The 18,224-nt window shown below is 43.0% G+C and overlaps 1 long non-coding RNA gene across 2 annotated transcripts; it reads right to left on the reverse strand.

The window, feature by feature from the left end:
• Positions 1–211: 211 nt before the first annotated feature.
• Positions 212–13,871, reverse strand: LOC141374903 (uncharacterized). 2 transcript variants are annotated; one of them, XR_012382103.1, is made up of 3 exons: positions 13,782–13,871; positions 2,454–2,633; positions 212–1,430 (listed from the first exon to the last, which is right to left on the reverse strand). It is a non-coding gene; the product is annotated as an uncharacterized lncRNA (long non-coding RNA). The 2 variants fall into 2 exon arrangements; XR_012382102.1 differs by having other exon boundaries at positions 13,410–13,861.
• Between the last annotated feature and the right edge of the window lie 4,353 nt (positions 13,872–18,224).

Genomic DNA, 18,224 nt, shown 5'->3' on the forward strand with positions numbered 1-18,224 from the left:
GATTTTTTACAGGGCTGGGTATGGTCTTAACTTCCTGGATGCCTATGATTAGAGTCTTGACAGGGTCACGCGGGATGCTCCAAGACAGATTAGAACCAGGCTGCATCCAACTTTTCTTTTACAGGTGGAATAATCTACAAAGCTCTGGGAAAGGAACAAAATGAAGTAGGGTTACAGGGAAAGGCCAGTGGAGCCGAAGGACACTGAGAAAGGAGAAAAGAGTTTGGGACTGTCGTAGTCTTAAAATACATGCAAAACAAAAGTCCAAAATGTGCATTATTTACTACTATATAGGACAACAGCTGGGACATTTTTGAGAAAAGGTCTGCAGTATTTTACACCTAAGGTACGCTGCTGTGGTGTGTTTATCCTACGGGTTTCAGAGTTGTCTGTTTTTCTCTTGGAGCACTTATAAAAGCAAGTAAAATTGAACGCTATTTTAATAACCCTTCTGGTACAGTGTTATATGTTAGTTACGATCCGTTGTGTCCCACCCCATATTTATTTTCCACAGCATACCACTGCTTTTGCATTAGACGCTCTACCCTGTAGGGAGAAAAATGGGTCTAAACTATAAAGCGAGCCCTTTCTTTTTGCAGACATCCTGTAATTAGCTCAAGTTTTCATCTTTCATCAAGATCCTGCTGCACAACACAGAAAAGTTTTCTCTTTTCAACATGTTTTTGCCAGATGTTTCCACAAAAGAAATGTAAAGGCAAAGTTTTTTGTGTGCACTGGTGCATATGACTTCATCCTTAATGACTGCTTCAAAAGGCTCCTCCTCCTTAATTAAGCGAATTAGTTCTCCCCGGGTTCCTTTGTAAAGAACACCTATTGTCTCAGTGTCCACAGTCCCTCAGCGTCCCAGCCGCCGGGTCATTGTCCCCTGTGCCCTCAGGAGGGGTCAGACTTGCAGCTCCAGCCTCACTCGTTCTATAGGTTCCGCACCACAAACTCAAAGTAAGTACTTTAACATTTGACAAAAGAAAAGTCGGTAGCTGCAAATGAACACGTGAAGCAGCTGCTATCTCTCCAATTAACTTTCCATTTTCCTCTGCTTCAGGGATGATTCTGTGTGGAAATATGATGATGAACTTGCATCGGGATCAGCAGTGAGGCACTGTCTCTTTGTTTTGTCTCAGATAGCAGTGTTTTCCACTTTGCCAGAGAGCATTTTTACGTTTCCTTTAAATATTTCTTCCTTCCTTTCCTTCCTTCCTTATCGATCTCTACCATCCGCACAAAATTTTGGAAGGTCAGTACCGGAGATGGCTTCAGGGCATCTGATTCAGCCCCTTTATTTGAGAGGTGGCAAAACTGAGAGGAAGGTAATTGCCCTAATCATGCATCTGATTAGATTAGTAAAGACATCGGATGTCTTATTCCAGATCTTACATCTGCTACCAGCTGACGGATGGCGCTGACTTTTCCTGTGGAGACCCAAAACAAAATGACAAAATACCATCAGTTTTTATCAATGACATAAGCTTGAAACCATTGAAGTTGATGCCTGTATATACTTCCCAACGTTTGCAAGTCAGTTTTTTTGTTCCAGCTATCTCGTGGGGTGAGCTGATCTAGCCACACTCTCATTTAATAAATTTGGAATGCAAAATGAGTGTGAGCTCCCATGAGGATCAGTGGCATATAGTTAAGGCTGTGTAGCTAGATAGGAGTCCAAATCTCAACTTTACCTCTTATAAACAATGACCTGGGGCATGTTTCTCAATTTCTCTAAGCCTCAGTTTGCTCATTTAAAAGCTGGATTAGTGGGGCGCCTGGGTGGCTCAGTCGGTTAGGCGTCCAGCTCTTGGTTTCCACTCAGGTCATGATCTCGTGGTTGTGGGATCGAGCCCGACATTGGGGCTTTGTTCTCAGCGTGGAGTCTGCTTCAGATTCTCTCTCCCTCTCCCACTCTCTCTCTCTCTCTCTCTCCCAAATAAATAAAATTTAAAAATTTAAAAAAATGGATTAGTAGTAGGAACTTCTTCACAGAACTACTGTGAGTAATGAATAAATGAACTGATGAGAATAAGCATGCATAGTACAATGCATGACACATAGCAAGCAGATGACATATTAGCACTTTGCTCCATCTGGTTAGAGTCTAAGGGTTGGTGACTGCTTGGCTCAGAAGGTGTGGGAAAAGGAACAGAGGCAGGGTCACAGGTGAGGTTGAGGTTTCAAGCCCAGGTAACTAGACATTCCTAGTACTCTCCAATGTCCTCCCCACCTCTCCCTTCTAATCATGAGAAGCACTACATTCCCTAGCCCCCCTTCAGTTAGGAAGGGCCAGGGCCAGAACTAGGGTGAATGAGACCAGCAGGTATCTAAGGTGAAAAATCTGAGGAGCCACTGGCCCCCAGGGCCACACAAGTGCCAACCCCGTGCTTGCATGACGCTGAGAGCCAGGGCCCTCCCAGCTTTCTGTCTAGGCACTTCCCTCCACTCACCTACTCCCAGCCCCGGGGAAGGCCGTGCTACAAGGTCTGGCCCGTGAGTTGCCCCTGGAAGTGACCCTGAAGAGCCAGCACCCGGTGATTCTCTCCCTCTGCAGCTGACAAGGTTGCTTGTTGCAGGTGGTAGAGCTCGGTATCCACGCGAAGCAGGGTCCCCTGCTGACCTGCCCGCACCTATAGCGAGATCAAGACATACACTGTTGTTGTGACGAGCCCCTGAAATTTGGTGATGGTTTGCTACTGCTGCAAAACCTAGCCTGTTCTTCTTGCTCTCATTCGTGTTATCCTCATCAAAATCAATCTCTCCATTTTTGTTGCTGTCAGCATGAGTAATGAACCCAGGCCGAGTGAGGTTTAAATATTAGCCATGACCCTCTCTAGTTGTATTGTCTCTGAGCCTCCGTTTCCTCAGCCAAGAAAATGGCACTGATAAGGCAAAGCTCGCAGGGCTATTGTGTGGGGTCAGTTGCGTCCTATTTGGCTATAAAGGGGAATGTCCTTCCAGAGGTGTTTCCTGTGGGCAGGGAATACCCCGACGGTCCCAACACCTAACCCAGTGCCTTTGCATATTACACAGGTTGCATCAAGGTTTGCTGATTAAGTCAAAGAAGACTTTGCTGTATGAGTTACAGCAGATTTTTTTTTCCCAAAGTGAAAGCTATGAGCCATCAGTGCACCAAGAAAATGGCCCAGATTTTCTCCTGCGTCTCTCTGTGAATCTCCTATTCTTTCAGTGCCTGCATCTGCTGAGTTGTCAAGGTTACCTCTCAGCATCTTTGGAATATTATTAGATGTTGACCCATATTGTGTCAAAATTATACAGAGACCTGGATGTGTGTTTGTCTTCCCCACTGTCGCAACTATTATCACTCTTTCCTGATCTGCTTCCCTCATTCAACTGCATGTAGATGTGCGAGAGGTTTTACAGCTCAGCTGTTCATCAGAATGAGATATCCTTCTGTATTCCACTGACTCAGTGAGATTTCAAGGGACTTAGACTCCAGCCATGAACAAGTTGCCAAGTTCTTTCCTTCATCTCTAGGTGAGACTCAGCCTCTTCCTTCTAACCGTGTAGATACCATGTGGAGTTTCCCCACACGGGTACGATCAGGTCTCTCCCTCTCTTCAGCTTTCCTCCTCCTCTTCCGCATCCCCACCGTATCCCGGCAGTGTATTTCTTTGGTCCTGTGCTGGGGACTCCACTAAGCGCTTTAGATGCATCCTATCACTTAAGCCTTACCACAACCTTATGAAAGAGGTGCTAGTGGGAGTCCTGTTTTACAGATGAGAAAATTGAGGCTCAAGAGAGTAAGTTACTTACCCAAGGACATGCAGTCCTAAATATCAGAGCTAAGATTGAACCCGGGTTTGGTTTGACTCCAAGTCCTGTGATCTTAGTTTTCTGCTGTACTAAAGAAGAAATATAAGTGAAGGGGCTCTCAAAGGTGCCCCAGTTTCTTTCCAACATGTATTTGAAAAATGGCAGTGATAACTAAAATTCTGAGTATTTCAGTAAGGGATGGGAAGTAGAGAAAAATAACTGGTGATCCAGTGTGAAGAATGGGCTTACATAAAGCATCACTCGGAAGAATACCCAACCACCCACCCCCCAGGGGCGCCTGGGTGGCTCAGTCGGTTAAGTGTCTGCCTTTGTCTCAGGTCCTGGACTGAGCCCAGAGTGGGGCTCCCTGCTCAGCGGGGAGTCTGCTTCTCCCTCTCATTTTCCCTCTGTGCACTCTCTCTCAAATAAATAAATAAAGTCTTAAAAAAAATAAAAGAAAAAAGGAAAAATACTCCCAGTGTCTTTACAAGCTAGACTTTTAAGAGAATAGTAAAGGGATGTTATTTGGCAAAATTATTTATTGGGAGAAGGTATTGTTAAAGTCACTTCTAAAGGCGTGCATGGTGAGATTAAAAGTTAAGGAAGAGAAAAGGTACATGAATATTCGCCTTCAGGCCAGTGTAAAGCATTGTATCTTGTTAAAATAAATTTCCTTTCAAAAATTACCTTTTATGTATTTTTTTAAAGTTTATTTATTTCCTTATTTATTTTTAGTAATCTTTACACCCAAGGAGGGGCTCAAACTTACGACCCTGAGATCAAGAGTCGCATGCTCTTCCAACGGAGTCAGCCAGGTGCCCCTCAAAAAAATTATCTTTTAAAACTGAATTTCTTTAATTGTTGAGGTTGAGTATCCTATGTCTGTTGGCCATTTTTATCTTCTTCTCTGCAAACTAGCTACTCATAAAATTTGCCATTTTCTATGGAAATCTCCACGTGTATATATGAATAATTTGCAAGAATGCTTTATATGTTATGGAAATTAGGCCTTTTGGTTGTCATCATATTGTAAATATTTCCCAAGTTTGTTGTTTACACTTACTTTGTTTATGGCATTTTCTGTTTAAATTTACTTTTAATATTGAGGTTTAAAAAGGTAGCTTTGAGGCTTCCAGTGACAAGAAAAGAATTTGGATGTCAAACCCAGTTTCACAAATCAATTTCATGCCAGTAGCGAGAAGGCAGGGAGCCACTGTATAATTTGTGAGGCAATTTGCCGAAAGCTTCCTGTTAGTCTCTGGGCATCATTAAATAATAGCCATGTGCTGATTTGGCTACTTTCCACGCAACGCCTTACAGCCACTCTATCAGCGCTCCCATCAGTTTGTAATGCCTGGCTGGTCATAATAGGTGTTAACACCAGCCCATAAAACTACTGCTACTTTATGGATTTGTTGAAATGTCAAGTGATTTGCTGCCGAGAGAAAGAATGAAAGAAAGAGGGCGAAAGAAAGCTGGAAAGGAGGCAGGGCACAAACAAAGAGAAAAGGAAAGAATACAAGAAAAGGAAGGAAAAAGATGAAGAAAGAAGTAGGAAAGAAAGTTTTTGAAAAAGAAAAGGTTAAAAAAAGGAGAAAGAGCAGAAGGAAAGGAAGTAGAGAATCAAAATGTAAGTAAAGATGGATGGATGGGAGGGAGGGAGAGAAGGAGAAAATGAAAAAAAGAAGGAAGGCCAAATCCATTCTAACTGTACGAAGAATCATAAATCCTAGGGATGAAAGAGAATACACGGTTTCTTTATATCTAAAGCCCTTGTTTTACTGGAAGAAATACTCAAGCCCAGAAAGGCTGAGTAACTTGCCTCACACTCCCACAGCACATTCATACCAGAATGAGAACCAGATTCCAGCCGGGTCTTCCAATTCCCAGTCTAACCCGCCTTCTCTCACACGCTCTTTCATTTCACTGGAAGCTTGCTATTGACTTAAACTGACTTAAAGCAATATCTAACGAAAATAAGACCATAGCCAAAAATGGGCCTTCTGCTAGGCCAGAAAATCTTACCCCCTGGGATTTTTTTTTTTAACTGCAGCACATTGCCATAACAGAATTTGACCTTTAATGTGTAAACTTTAAAAGACAGTTGAGCTAGCAGTTCCTTCCTACTTAAAAAAAAAAAAAAAAATTAAAAAGTTGTTCATAATCTATAATAGAAAAATGTATTTCAGAGGAAATTGCTGAAGTAAACTTAGGAAAAGGCTACAGTTTTCAATACTGTTTGGTAGAATTTTGATTTTTTGATTGATACTTGAGGAACGTTGTACTTTTTTCTATTGCTGTTTGAGGTCAGATAGTCAAAGATAAAGAAAAGCAGGAGGTTGATGTCATTACACTTGAATTTTCATTCAGTGAGTGGGATTTAAGGTAGATTTGTGAGTTTCCCAAGAAGGCAAGTGGAGAGTGAGTTGTTGAACATCAAAAGGAAAAATTGTGAATGACTGGAAAACCAAAGTATTTCTCCAAATGCACTTATGTACAGAGAATATCACCTTCAACGTGGTGTAAATGTGCCCTCTCCTTTTAGTCAGGAGGCAGGGCTGAGAGAGCTCACATTTCCTTTCAGTCCCATGATTCTATATGATCCTATAACACTACACAATCCCTGTGCCCTAATTAACTGGTTATTGCTTTAATTTCCTATTTTACTTTGGCAATGGGGAACTTGCTTCATTCTGTTAATTTTTTCTGGATGGCATTCAGTGGCATAAGCTTAGCTGTGTAGATTTGTGCCAGTGAGGCCAGAGTACTTACTTCCATTCATTCATTCAACAAATATTTATTGCGCTACTTCACCACCTGGCGCTGTTTTGGGTGTTGGGCATACAGCATAAACAATACCGATTAAAACAATAACAACAACAACAACATCTGCCCTGACAAAGTTCGTTCTCTAATGGGTGGCGGAGGATAGACAATAAATAAATTGATACAATCATACATGTATGTTAGGTAGCAATAAGGGCTATGGAGAACAATAAAACAAAGGGATAGAGAGGGCAGGGGTAGTAGAGGAGCTTTAATTTTAGATGGGATGATAAAGAATTCAGGTAAGATGTCTCTCTGATGAGCAAGAACCTGAAAGAGATGAGGAGTGAGACATGAGTATAACAGAGGGATCTTTGCAGGCAAAGGGAACAGCCTGAGGACAGTCATTCAGGATGCTTGGCTGAAGCGCTGTGAAGCGGGGGCAGACCTCAGAGAGGTGGGGGGTCCAGATCTCGTAGAGTCAACTAGCAATGGGAAGCACTTTGGCTCTAACTCTGAGCGAGATGAAAAGAAAAACCACTGGCAATGCTTGAGCAGAGGGATGTGATCCATATTTTCACATGATTACACTGGTGGCTGGGTGGAGAAGAATGCATTCAAGGGCATGGGCAGGGGCAGAGTGAACACCAAAAGAGGCTATGCCAACCTGGGCCAGAGATGATGATGACCAGCATGGCCCAATAGCAGTGGAGGAAGAAGGATATGGCAGATGCCCCCTGGTAAATGAAGACATAAACATGCATCTTGAGACTAGGAATAATAGAACTTGTTAATGGATTGGATGTGAGGCATGAAAGAGAGAGGACTCTCTCTGGATGATTCCAAAATGGGTCTGGTTATCTTCATTCCACTGTCTATTCAAATAAATCTCCACTGTCCCCCACAACCGTCTTCTTCTATCCTCCACCCAGCCCGGGTCCAGCTGTGCTGACAGCCAATATGTTAATACAAGTTGGCTGCCACTAGGACTTACAGAATTGACTCTGGTTTTCCCCTTGATGTGGATTAGCAGAGTCTACACTGAGTTTAAGACTGCAATCACAACTAGTTTTTTGCCATACTTGTTTCTTCTTTCTTTTCTGTGGTTTCTAGAATTTTATTATGGTTTTAATGGCCTGATTATATGGGAACCTTTGATGTTATTTGGAAACTTCTGGGGAAGCATATAGCAGGAGGGCGGAATGGATGGATGGACAGGAGAAAGAGATACATGGAAAGAGACAAAGAAAGAAGGGGTTGAGAGAGAGACAGAGAATACGAAATGGCCAAATAATAAATTGATGAGTTGAGTTCGAAAGCGAAGGAACAGATGGGAGAACACAGTTACTGGGCAGACAGAATGAAAGAATGTGATGGATCAGAATAGAGCCATCACCTCCTCCCCCACTCCCATGCAACTATCTCCAAAAGATAAGATGCTCACTGAAAAGTGTAGCAGTAGCGTCTTCCCCAAGCTGATGACTAATAGAACCTACAGTCACAGGTCATATTAATTTACTGTGGCAAAGTTCAAAAAACAGAGAACAAGATTTAAGACTAGGAAGAAAACCTAAGTTCAGTATATGCAAACTCAAAGAAACTTTTTGTAACTTCAAGGAGGACAACATTCTAAATTTCTAGTTCTAAAAAGAGAGTGAGATGGGATAAACAGTAGCACCAGGGTGATGATTTTGGATGTGTTAAGTTTATCGCCTTAAGACCACATTTATTTATATGTCCATGTTCCATCTCCTTGCATGACAGCTTTTAAGAATGTATATAATAGATGGGACACCTGGGTACCTCAGTCAGTTAAGCATTGGACTCTTGATTTCCACTCTGGTCTTGATCTCAGAATCCTGAGATTGAGCCCCACAGCACGCTCCATGCTTAGGGAGGAGTCTGCTTGTCCCTCTCCCTCCCCCTCTGCTCCTCCCCTCGCTCTCTCTCTCTCTAAAAATGAATAAATAAAATCTTTAAAAAAAGAATCTACTGGGGGGCCTGGGGGGCTCAGTCAGTTAAGCACCTGCCTTCTGCTCAGGTTATGGTCCCAGGGTCCTGGGATCGAGCCCCATATCGGGTCCATGCTCAGCAGCGAGTCTGCTTCTCCCTCTCCCTCTGCTGCTCCCCCTGCTTGTGCTCTCTCTCTCTCTCTCTGTATCAAATAAATAAATAAAATCTTTAAATTTTTTTTTAATTTAAAAAAGAATCTACTATCTGGGTATTTTTTTAAAGAATGTATATAATAGAAAAGGACAAAAGAAAAAAATTGCAAAAATAAGAGTGAAGAGAAAATACTGGTAATAAAATAAAGGCAAGGATAAAATTAATGTACTCCCACTCATCCTTGGGAAAAGAAAGAAAACGATATGCACACATAAAGTTCTGTGGAGTCACTAGAGACAGTCTGTAAATTTGGTTTTGAGCTTCCTACCAACCAAAGCAAAGAGAACAATATGATCGTAAATAAAAACCTACAGGTTCTATAAGACTAAAACAAACCAGCGGTATTGTGGAAACTAAGACTAAAATCTAAAGAAACTGTGTTCTGTGGAACCACAAAATATAGATAAAGACCTTGACAATATTCTTTCAACAAATGCAATGACAGTGCACGAGGGTTCCCTTTTCTCCATACCCTCCAAAACTTACTTCTTGTCTTTTTGATAGTAGCTGTTCTGACTGGTGCAAGGTGGTATCTCACTGTGATTTGGATTTGCATGTCCCTGATGATTTGTGTTGTTGAGCATCTTTTCATGTGTTTGTTGGCCATCTGGATATCTGCTTTGGAAAAATGTCTATTCGGTCCTCTGCCCATTTTTTAATTGGATTATTTGGTTTCTTCGTGTAGAGTTGTATATGGTTTTTGTATTTTGGATATTAGCCCCTTAATTGGATCTATCATTTGCAAATATCTTCTCCCATTCAGTAGGTTGTCTTTTTGTTTTGTTGATGGTTTCCTTTTGCTGTGCAAAAGCTTTTTATTTTGGTGCAGTCCCAGTAGTTTATATTTGCCTTTGTTTCTCTTGCCTGAGGAGACACATCCATAACTGTGCTGCTAAGGCCGATGGGCAAGAGATTACAGCCCATGTTTTCTTTTAGCAGTTTTATGGTTTCATGTCTCACTTTTAGGTCTTCTAATGTTCTTAAGAAATTATTCATCTTTTCCACATGTTAAGTGAAACATCACCAGTTAATTCTGATAACTTTTATTTCATATCAATATGTTTTAGAACTATTAGAAATGTACCATAAAATGATCCTTGCCACCATGGTAACAATTTGACCTAGCTGTCACTTTCTTTACGCCAGCTAATAGGATAAAAAGGCAACAGTTTCTAGGTGAAATTTCCACAGATATTTTATGTAAAATAATGACATCCTTTGTAACTTCTGCCATTTGACCTGTGTCAAACAAGCTTTCTGGAAACAAATCTATTTGAAAGATTCTGCTGCGATTAGAGCTGAATACACTAGATGAAAACCTTCTGATTGGGGCCAAAGAAGCCAAGATTATTGGTTCTGCTGTGAGTGTTCTTGGGGTTAGCAGAGTTCTGAAGGTCACCATCATCGGTATTAATGTGGCCACAGAATGCATCTCTCAACTTGCTCAACTGTAACAAATGTGCTTAAAACTGAGCTAATTTATAATCTAAATGCATGCGTAGGATAGTAATCAGGGTGCTGTGCTGATTTAGGTGTTATGTGTTAGGGGAAACAAAAGGTACGTTAATATTTTATTCATCTTTAAATTAACTATAAATTTTGCATCCTTGTATAGCTCCTCCTCAGGCAAATGAGTGTTCAAATTAATGTATAAAAATAAAAATGAAATTTTTTTTTCCTGGCACCTGTTTGATGACAGAGAATTATAATCAATGGCAACATTGCCCTTGAAGGCAAGTTTTCATTTCCTCCCACGGGGTGGTCAGAATGCCTGGGAGGGTTTGCCCTCAGCCCCTTCAGAAGTCCCCTCTTCCTCCTCTCCAGTGGCCTCTCCCACTCATTCTTGGGCCTGTGCAGATATTCGTGTAGATGCAGATCACTTTCACTTCTGCTGGGGAAATTACAACACACTTCTTTAAATGGCAGAGACCGGGAGAGAACTCAGATTTTCAGACACCGAACTATTGGACTTGAAAGGATCAGGAAACTTTCAAGCCCAGCAACACCAGAAAAGGCTGTGTGTCTGAGCAAAGCACAGGGGCAGGACAGGGAAGGAATAAAAAGGAGTTAGAAAGGGAAGAGGGGAAGAAAGCAAGAGGGAAAGATGGAAGCACATTGTTTAGTGTGAATATGCATGCACTCATCGATCCAACAAATCCTCGTTGGGCATGGGAAGCCCAGCACCAGACCGCACATGCTAGTTTTCACTAGGGTCTGACCAGGGGAATATCTGCTGACTCAGTAGCTCTCAGCTGAACCAGGAAATGCACCAAAATTAGGAGAGTCACTGTATTAATCAGGGTCGCTTTGAAGCAAGTTATACCGAAAAAAAGAATCCTCTGATGTGACTTTTTCTCTTCTTGTGAAATTCCCTACTTCACGTTCAAAGCAGAGAACACACCAGCAGTAGCTTTTGTCCAAGTGTCATTCAGTTGGCTTCTTCTAGAGAAAAGGAATCTGCGTCACTTCGAAGTTAGATTTCGTTCTCTTGCTGTCAGAGTGTTGGCCCAGAAAGGGAGCCAGTTTCTGTGATGACTGCTACAAGAGCAGGTGCAGTTTGCGTCCCACAGATACTAACTTTGATAAGCACTTACTGAATGCCTCCTCCAGCTGAGAATGAAACAGAGCAAGGCTCCTACCCTCCTGGGGCTTTAATTGTAACTTCATAATGAGAATTGTCATCTGTGTGGCTCCTTCTCTAAAACACAAAGGAGGCTTTTCAGAGGCTGCTTCATTGAAGTGTCAGGGAAGGAAGGTAGGTGGTATTTTTATTCCCATTCTCCAGCTCGGTAAAGTGAGTTCTAATGAAGTCAAGTTACTTGCTAAAGGTCACCCAGAGGTGAGAGCATCAGAAAAAAAAAGAAAGAAAGAAATGATCACAGGACTGTGTCATACGCTCAGTAGTTTAAACTGAAAAGGAAGAAAACGTTTTTGTGTGTGTGGGCTTATCTAAAAAGAAATGGGTTGCTCTGTTTCTTAGTTTCATTTATTCAGCAAGTTAGAGCCGGGTGCTATTGTAGGCAAGGAGAATCTAGCAGTGAACAAAACAAAACTCACAGGGGGCTTACATCTAGATAGGAGGGCCAGACAATGCATTTTTAAAATATGTAATGTGCTATGAAGAAAATAAATGCCTGGTGAGAGGGTAGTGAGGAGAGGCACTGCTTTGGATGGAATGGGGTGGCAGATTCTCTGAGGAGGGAATATTTGAACAGGGATCTGAGTGAAGTGAAGGAGACTTGTCATGTGGACATCTGAGGGACTCCAGGTGGGGGACCAGCAAGGAGGAAGACCGTCATGGAGGAAAGTAGTTGGTAAATTTAAGAAACAGCAAAAAGACCAATGTGGCCAGAGAGAAGCTGGGGCAGAGGCGGAGATTTGGCCAGCAAGGCAGCCGGGGGCCAGGGTGGTGATGCTAGCTTTGACTCAGTGGGATGGAAGCTATCGAGGGTTAGAGCCAAGGACTGCCGGGACATGGCTTACTTTTCACAGGATCCCTTTGGCTGGTGTGAGAACAGACTTTAGAGGGGCAAGTGTGGAAGCGGGGAGAGCAGTCAGGGAACTGTTGCGATCTTGTCATCTGAGACAGGGTGAGGACTCAAGGAGGCAGGCAGCAGTGGAAGGGGCGGGGGAAAGCGGTCATTTGCAGCTTGTGTTCTGAACGTGAAGTCAATGGGATTTGCTGAAGGATTGGAAATGGGGAAAGAGAGGTCTAGATCAGATAATCTAGCTGACCTGTAAGTCCTTAGCAACTCAGCATTGCAGGATACCCATCAGAGCCCAGGAAAACATTCCTGTGTTGGGCATTCCATCTTTTGGCCTAAATAAGACAACACTGTGTATTCAGTGCTGGTTCCACCTAGCTGAAAGGCTAGGGCAAATGAGTAGCCCTCTCTACTCCTCAGGGTCTTAGTGGTGAATTAGGGATGATCATTTCTGCTGTTCCTACTTCAAAAGGATGTTGAATAAAACTATGTAAAGATGAGGCAGCACCAGCTTAGGGCTTATTAGTTACATCATCAGCACCATCAGAGTTAACTTTATGAGTCAATTGAGTTGCCTTTGGTGTATCATCCATAGATTCTAGGAAGTTCCCCTACCCAAAATTCTCTCCCCAACGGCTTGTCATGGTGAAAGAATTTCACAGTGAGCCTGATTCCTTTCTGTTAAGGCACTGTGGACCTCAGACATCCTCCTTTAAAATAGAAACTTTAACCTGACCTGCTGTCAGTCATTTGTCATTTTGGATGAATATACATATCAGATTGCTTTTCTGCCATCATAGCTAACTGAAGTTGCAATGGGAGAAAGGACAGAATAAATACGGGACAGAGAATGCAACAGTTGTGGAGCTGCTGAGTATACTGTGGACAGATTGAGAAGATCCCTTGGGGGAGGAGCCTCCAGAAATAAACTGTGTCTACGGCGCACTGTTGTTCGGATTTGCCTGATATCATGGTGGTTCTCTCCTCTAATAAAAATGATGTCCTAGAAGCACACCTCCTTGAAATAATTTTAACAAGTGGCTACAGAAGCCAAATTGCTCTAGAAAAACATTGAATTCACAGAGAGTCATATGCTCTCATGGCCCCTTTGGCTTGCTTTGTTTAAACAAACTGGTCCTCACTGCACACTTCTTCGATTATGGGTGCCCCTGCTTTGCCTGAGCCTTTAAAGAGTCCCTTTCCCCTAAATACCTTTGAAAATGCCCAGGGGTGCTGACATGTAATCAGAAATCATTCCTTCGAGTGTCCCCATCATGACAGGAATCCAGGGACCTGGGCTCCGCTGCTTCCACAAAGATGTCCCTCAGGACTAGAGGTCTGTCCCCGTTGCCATTGCTGTCACGGTGACCAACACCTGGAAATCCTGCAGGCCCCAATGTTGGTAAATTTGGAATACCTGCCCGTCAAGCTGGGAAGGCAGCAAAGCGACAGCCAAAGGTTTGCTGAGGTGTCCCACATTAAATTTGTTCAACCTCGGGTGCGATGGCGGTTTGTGGCAGGGCCTTCTCCCTGGAGGTGTGGCGGCCAGGCACAGAAGTCATCACCCCACACCCTGAGACTTACCCAGAAGTACTGCCCCTCCAAGGTATAAACTCTGCTCCTGTCATCGCTGCAGCTACCATCCCCACTTCGAGGACGGTCAACTCCTTGCCTAAGCCAATGTCACTGTGATTCAAGCCGGTGTCATGGCGATAGGACACGGGGTGGCGGGGGGAGCCGCAGGGAGGGGCTGCTGCCAAGCCATTTGAGCCCCATTGTGTCATACTGTTATAGAGTCATCATTCTTTCACATCACAGCCGCCGTGCCTTTCTCCAAGGCTGCTGACGAGCCCGTGGGCTGTCTGGATGAGGGCAAGTTGTGGTGTCAGCTGAGATACTATCAGTAACTCCACTCTGCACTAACGGCACGCTTTCCCGCGGGAAGCCGTTTAGTTCTTCCCTAGAGGCACCTGTTCCTCTCTGTAACTGTCCACCGTGGGGGAGCGCCCTCCTTTCCGCACCTTGGTGGGCAAGATTTTGATTTTTCTCAGGAGGCTCCTAAGCCCTGTTGAAAATCGGTAGATAGCCCTTTAGCTGCCATCTTGCATCCCCGCGTGTGTGCACCTAATCTCAGCTGGTCCGCCCGAGACCCCCTGAGCGCCAACCCTATTCCCCCGCGCGGTCCCATTTCCGCTCCAACAAGATGAAAGAAACTATCCTGAACCAGGAGAAACTCGCCAAACTGCAAGCACAAGCGCGCATTGGTGGGAAAGGAACTGCTCGCCGAAAGAAGGTGGTTCATAGAACGGCTACAGCAGACGATAAAAAACTTCAGTTCTCCTTAAAGAAGTTAGGGGTAAACAGTATCTCTGGTATTGAAGAAGTGAATATGTTCACAAACCAAGGAACAGTGATCCATTTTAACAACCCCAAAGTTCAGGCATCACTGGCAGCGAACACTTTCACCATTACAGGCCATGCTGAGACAAAGCAGCTGACAGAAATGCTACCCAGTATCTTAAACCAACTTGGTGCAGACAGTCTGACTAGTTTAAGAAGACTGGCTGAAGCTCTGCCCAAACAATCTGTGGATGGAAAAGCACCACTTGCTACCGGAGAGGATGATGATGATGAAGTTCCAGATCTTGTGGAGAATTTTGATGAGGCTTCCAAGAATGAAGCAAACTGAATTGAGTCAACTTCTGAAGAACATAAAACCTGAAGAAGTTACTGGGAACTGCTATTTTATATTATGACTGCTTTTTAAAATTTTGTTCATGGATCTGATAAAATCTAGATCTCTAATATTTTTAAGCCCAAGCCCCTTGGACACTGCAGCTCTTTTCAGTTTTTGCTTATACACAATTCATTCTTTGCAGCTATTTAAGCTGAAGAAGCCTGGGAATAAAGTTTGAAACAAGGTTAATAAAGTTCTTTGCCTAGGGAAAAAAAAAAAAGAAAAGAAAATCAGTAGATAGAAATGAATGCATAGGGAATGGGTGTGGCCTGCCTCCGCTCCCGCAGTTCCGGAGCCACAGGTCCTGCCCAGTCCTGGCGCATTGCAGTCTTCCATCGTGTCTGCACCTTTTCCCTCTTCTGCTCTGAAGGGACCCCAAACAGTGCATCCCATGAAACCGCAAAGATTCAAATCTCCCCCCTCCTGCTCGTGTCTCTGCGCAAGCAACAGTACAGATGATTAAATTCACAACACGCTTAGCTGCTACTGATGGTTAACTGGGAGTTTCTGAGTGCGATTCAGAGTTGATTCAAAGTGGAGATGTTTTTAGTGGTTGCATTTTAGTGCTTAGTGCCCCCGAATAGTAGGGCAGGACCTTGCTGAGGACGCAGTCTGTGAAACACGGGGCACCAGCATCGTTGCTTAACATCACATGCATCGTGAAAATTTTCTCCCCATAAAAGTTAAATACCTTCATGGCATAAAGTTAGAAAAGCACGGAAAAATATGTTGAAGAAAATAGTAATCAACTATCATCTACTTTCCACAGATAGCCATGGTTAATATTTTAATGCATTTCCTGTGAAATTATTTAGCATAAATTAGTATCTTTTAGGAAACGTCTAATATAAAGCATAAAATACATAAAGATCTATCGGAAACAGGGATAGTCTTATACACATACAATTTATACAAACATGTGTATGTATATATAAAATTATATATTGTTGAGTATAAGTAGATATTAGTAAGTATAAATGAAAATGTATATGTTTATGAATATCTTATTGTGAGCATTTTCCCAGATAATTTGAAAAACATGATCTTTGAGGGCAGCATTCTGTCTTATGGATGCAACAAATTTAAACATTCTCCCTTTGGCTGGTAGTAGGGTAGTTTCCAATTTTTTATTATCACAGCACTGCCTCTCTTCCCAGTGAGGGAGAACATATTCTTAGGAGCAGAACTTCTTTCTCAAGGGTTGTATTTATTTGGCATCTCCTAATATATATATATATATATATATATATATATATATATATATATATATAGCTGAAATACATCCAGATAGTTGGTTCTGACTCAGTGTCCGGCAGGTTCCAGCTGGGAGACTGGGCCAAAAAAGAGGCAGTGGCTTATAGTGCACCTTCGGTTCTTGCTTCTTTTTATTTTTTTTCTTAAAGATTTGATTTATTTATTTGACAGAGAGAGAGAGAGAGAGCAGGAACACAAGCAGGGGGAGTGGGAGAGGGAGAAGCAGGCTTCCCGCTGAGCAGGGAGCCCGATGCAGGGCTCGATCCCAGGACCCTGGGATCCTGACCTGAGCTGAAGGCAGACACTTAACGACTGAGCCACCCAGGCACCCCCAGTTCTTGCTTCTGGTGGGAGGAAGCTTGACCGCAGCTTCTAATATTCCTCTGCCTGAGAGTAGATACACAACAGTGTCAAATCATGGAACTTTGTTCTGCCTCTGCTTATTTACCTGGAAAATGAGGATAAGCTCATCGATTTTGTGAACCATAAGCAACTCTGCAAGGCTGAGGTATTAGTTTCACTGTATCATGTGGTTATAGAACTGAAGTAATGAACTTGGTGCCCTGGCATCAGGTAATGGGTTTTGAGTCCTGAGTCCATCATTTATTCTGTATTCTTAATGTATCTTGGCCAAGTCACTTAACTTCTCTTTTCCTCATCTTTAAAATGGATGATAATAGCACTCACCTGACAGGTAAGGATTAGGCAAAATCAGGTATTTAAGGCGTGCATCATGTGTTAATGCCTATTATTGTTGTTACTTATTAGTTAGACTCAATGTGAAACTGCCACTTACTTCCTGTTAAAGGTTCTTAAAGCATGGATAGTATGAGTAGTTAAAATGTAACCGAAATGCCAAAGTAACTATATTCAAAGTGTCAAATCAAATCAGTAAAGTCAGTGTTTTTCAAAATATGTGCCCTCTGAAGTTATAAGTTCTGTAGAGTGTGGCCCAGGGACCTTTGGTGGGGGATGAGTGGTAATCCGAATGGTAAGGGCAGCCGGGTCTTCAGGAAACCCAAGCATGTAGATTTGTTTTTATGGCAAGAATTGTTAGCTGACGAACAAAACCATTTCTTCATCTTGGATGCACAACTAGACCTCCTGTCCCAAGCCCCGTGCAATTAGGCGTTACCATGTGACACTGTGGGCCATATGGTCTCTGTCTCAACTAGCCCCAACTCTACCATTGCAGTGTGAAAGCAGCCTTAGACAATAGGTAAACAAATGGGTGTGCTGTATCCCAGTAAAACTTCACCAAACTTTGTTGTCGTTTGCCAACCCCTGGACTAGAGCATGGTGAGCAAGGGAGAGTTACAGGGAGTGGTTGGAAGGGCAGAACTTGCCAGATAGGAAGGACCTCGTGGACCCTAGCGTGAAGTTAACTTTTATCCTCAGAGCAGGAGGGAAGGCTTCAGAAGGTTTTAGAAAGGGTATGGCCTGATATATATAAACCCAGTCCTCAGTAGATTGGTGTTTCAGTTTGCAACCACCATGGGAACCACTGGCCTCATTTAAGTATCCCTCTGTGAATTTCCTAAGGAAATTCAAAGCGAGATCCTGACCAAGAGGGTATCTTCAAGGAAAGACCAGCAGGCAGACCCCAAGGGGCTTCACAAGGTGGCATTTATAACCTACATGAAGTTGCCATGCCTTTATCACTGAACCTCAGGTAGGATCAGAACCCTGAATCTCAGTCCCCCCATCGCTCTCTTGTCACTAAATTCGGGTGATTAGCATGTGAAATCAGAAGTGCAACTAAGTGTCCATGGAAAACATAATTGCCCCATGTAGGCAGCCTATTCACTCCCCATAGACAGAACTACATTTGAACAACATAACAATAATCCTAATGGATAGCATTTATTAACAATGTGCCGGGCACTGTAGAAAGCACTTTATATGATTACCTGGTTTAATCCTCACAACAATCCTATCTGGTAGAAACTGTGGTTAAGCCCCCTCACAGAGAAAGTCAGAGGTCCTCTAACTTGTAAGATGATGAAATGAGTGAGTGTTAGCGACGGGAGCTGAAC

Source organism: Callorhinus ursinus, unplaced genomic scaffold, assembly GCF_003265705.2.
Source record: "Callorhinus ursinus isolate GAN/ISIS: 27379988/994484 unplaced genomic scaffold, GSC_fseal_2.0 scaffold23, whole genome shotgun sequence".
In the NCBI taxonomy this organism is placed as follows: Eukaryota; Metazoa; Chordata; class Mammalia; order Carnivora; family Otariidae; genus Callorhinus; species Callorhinus ursinus.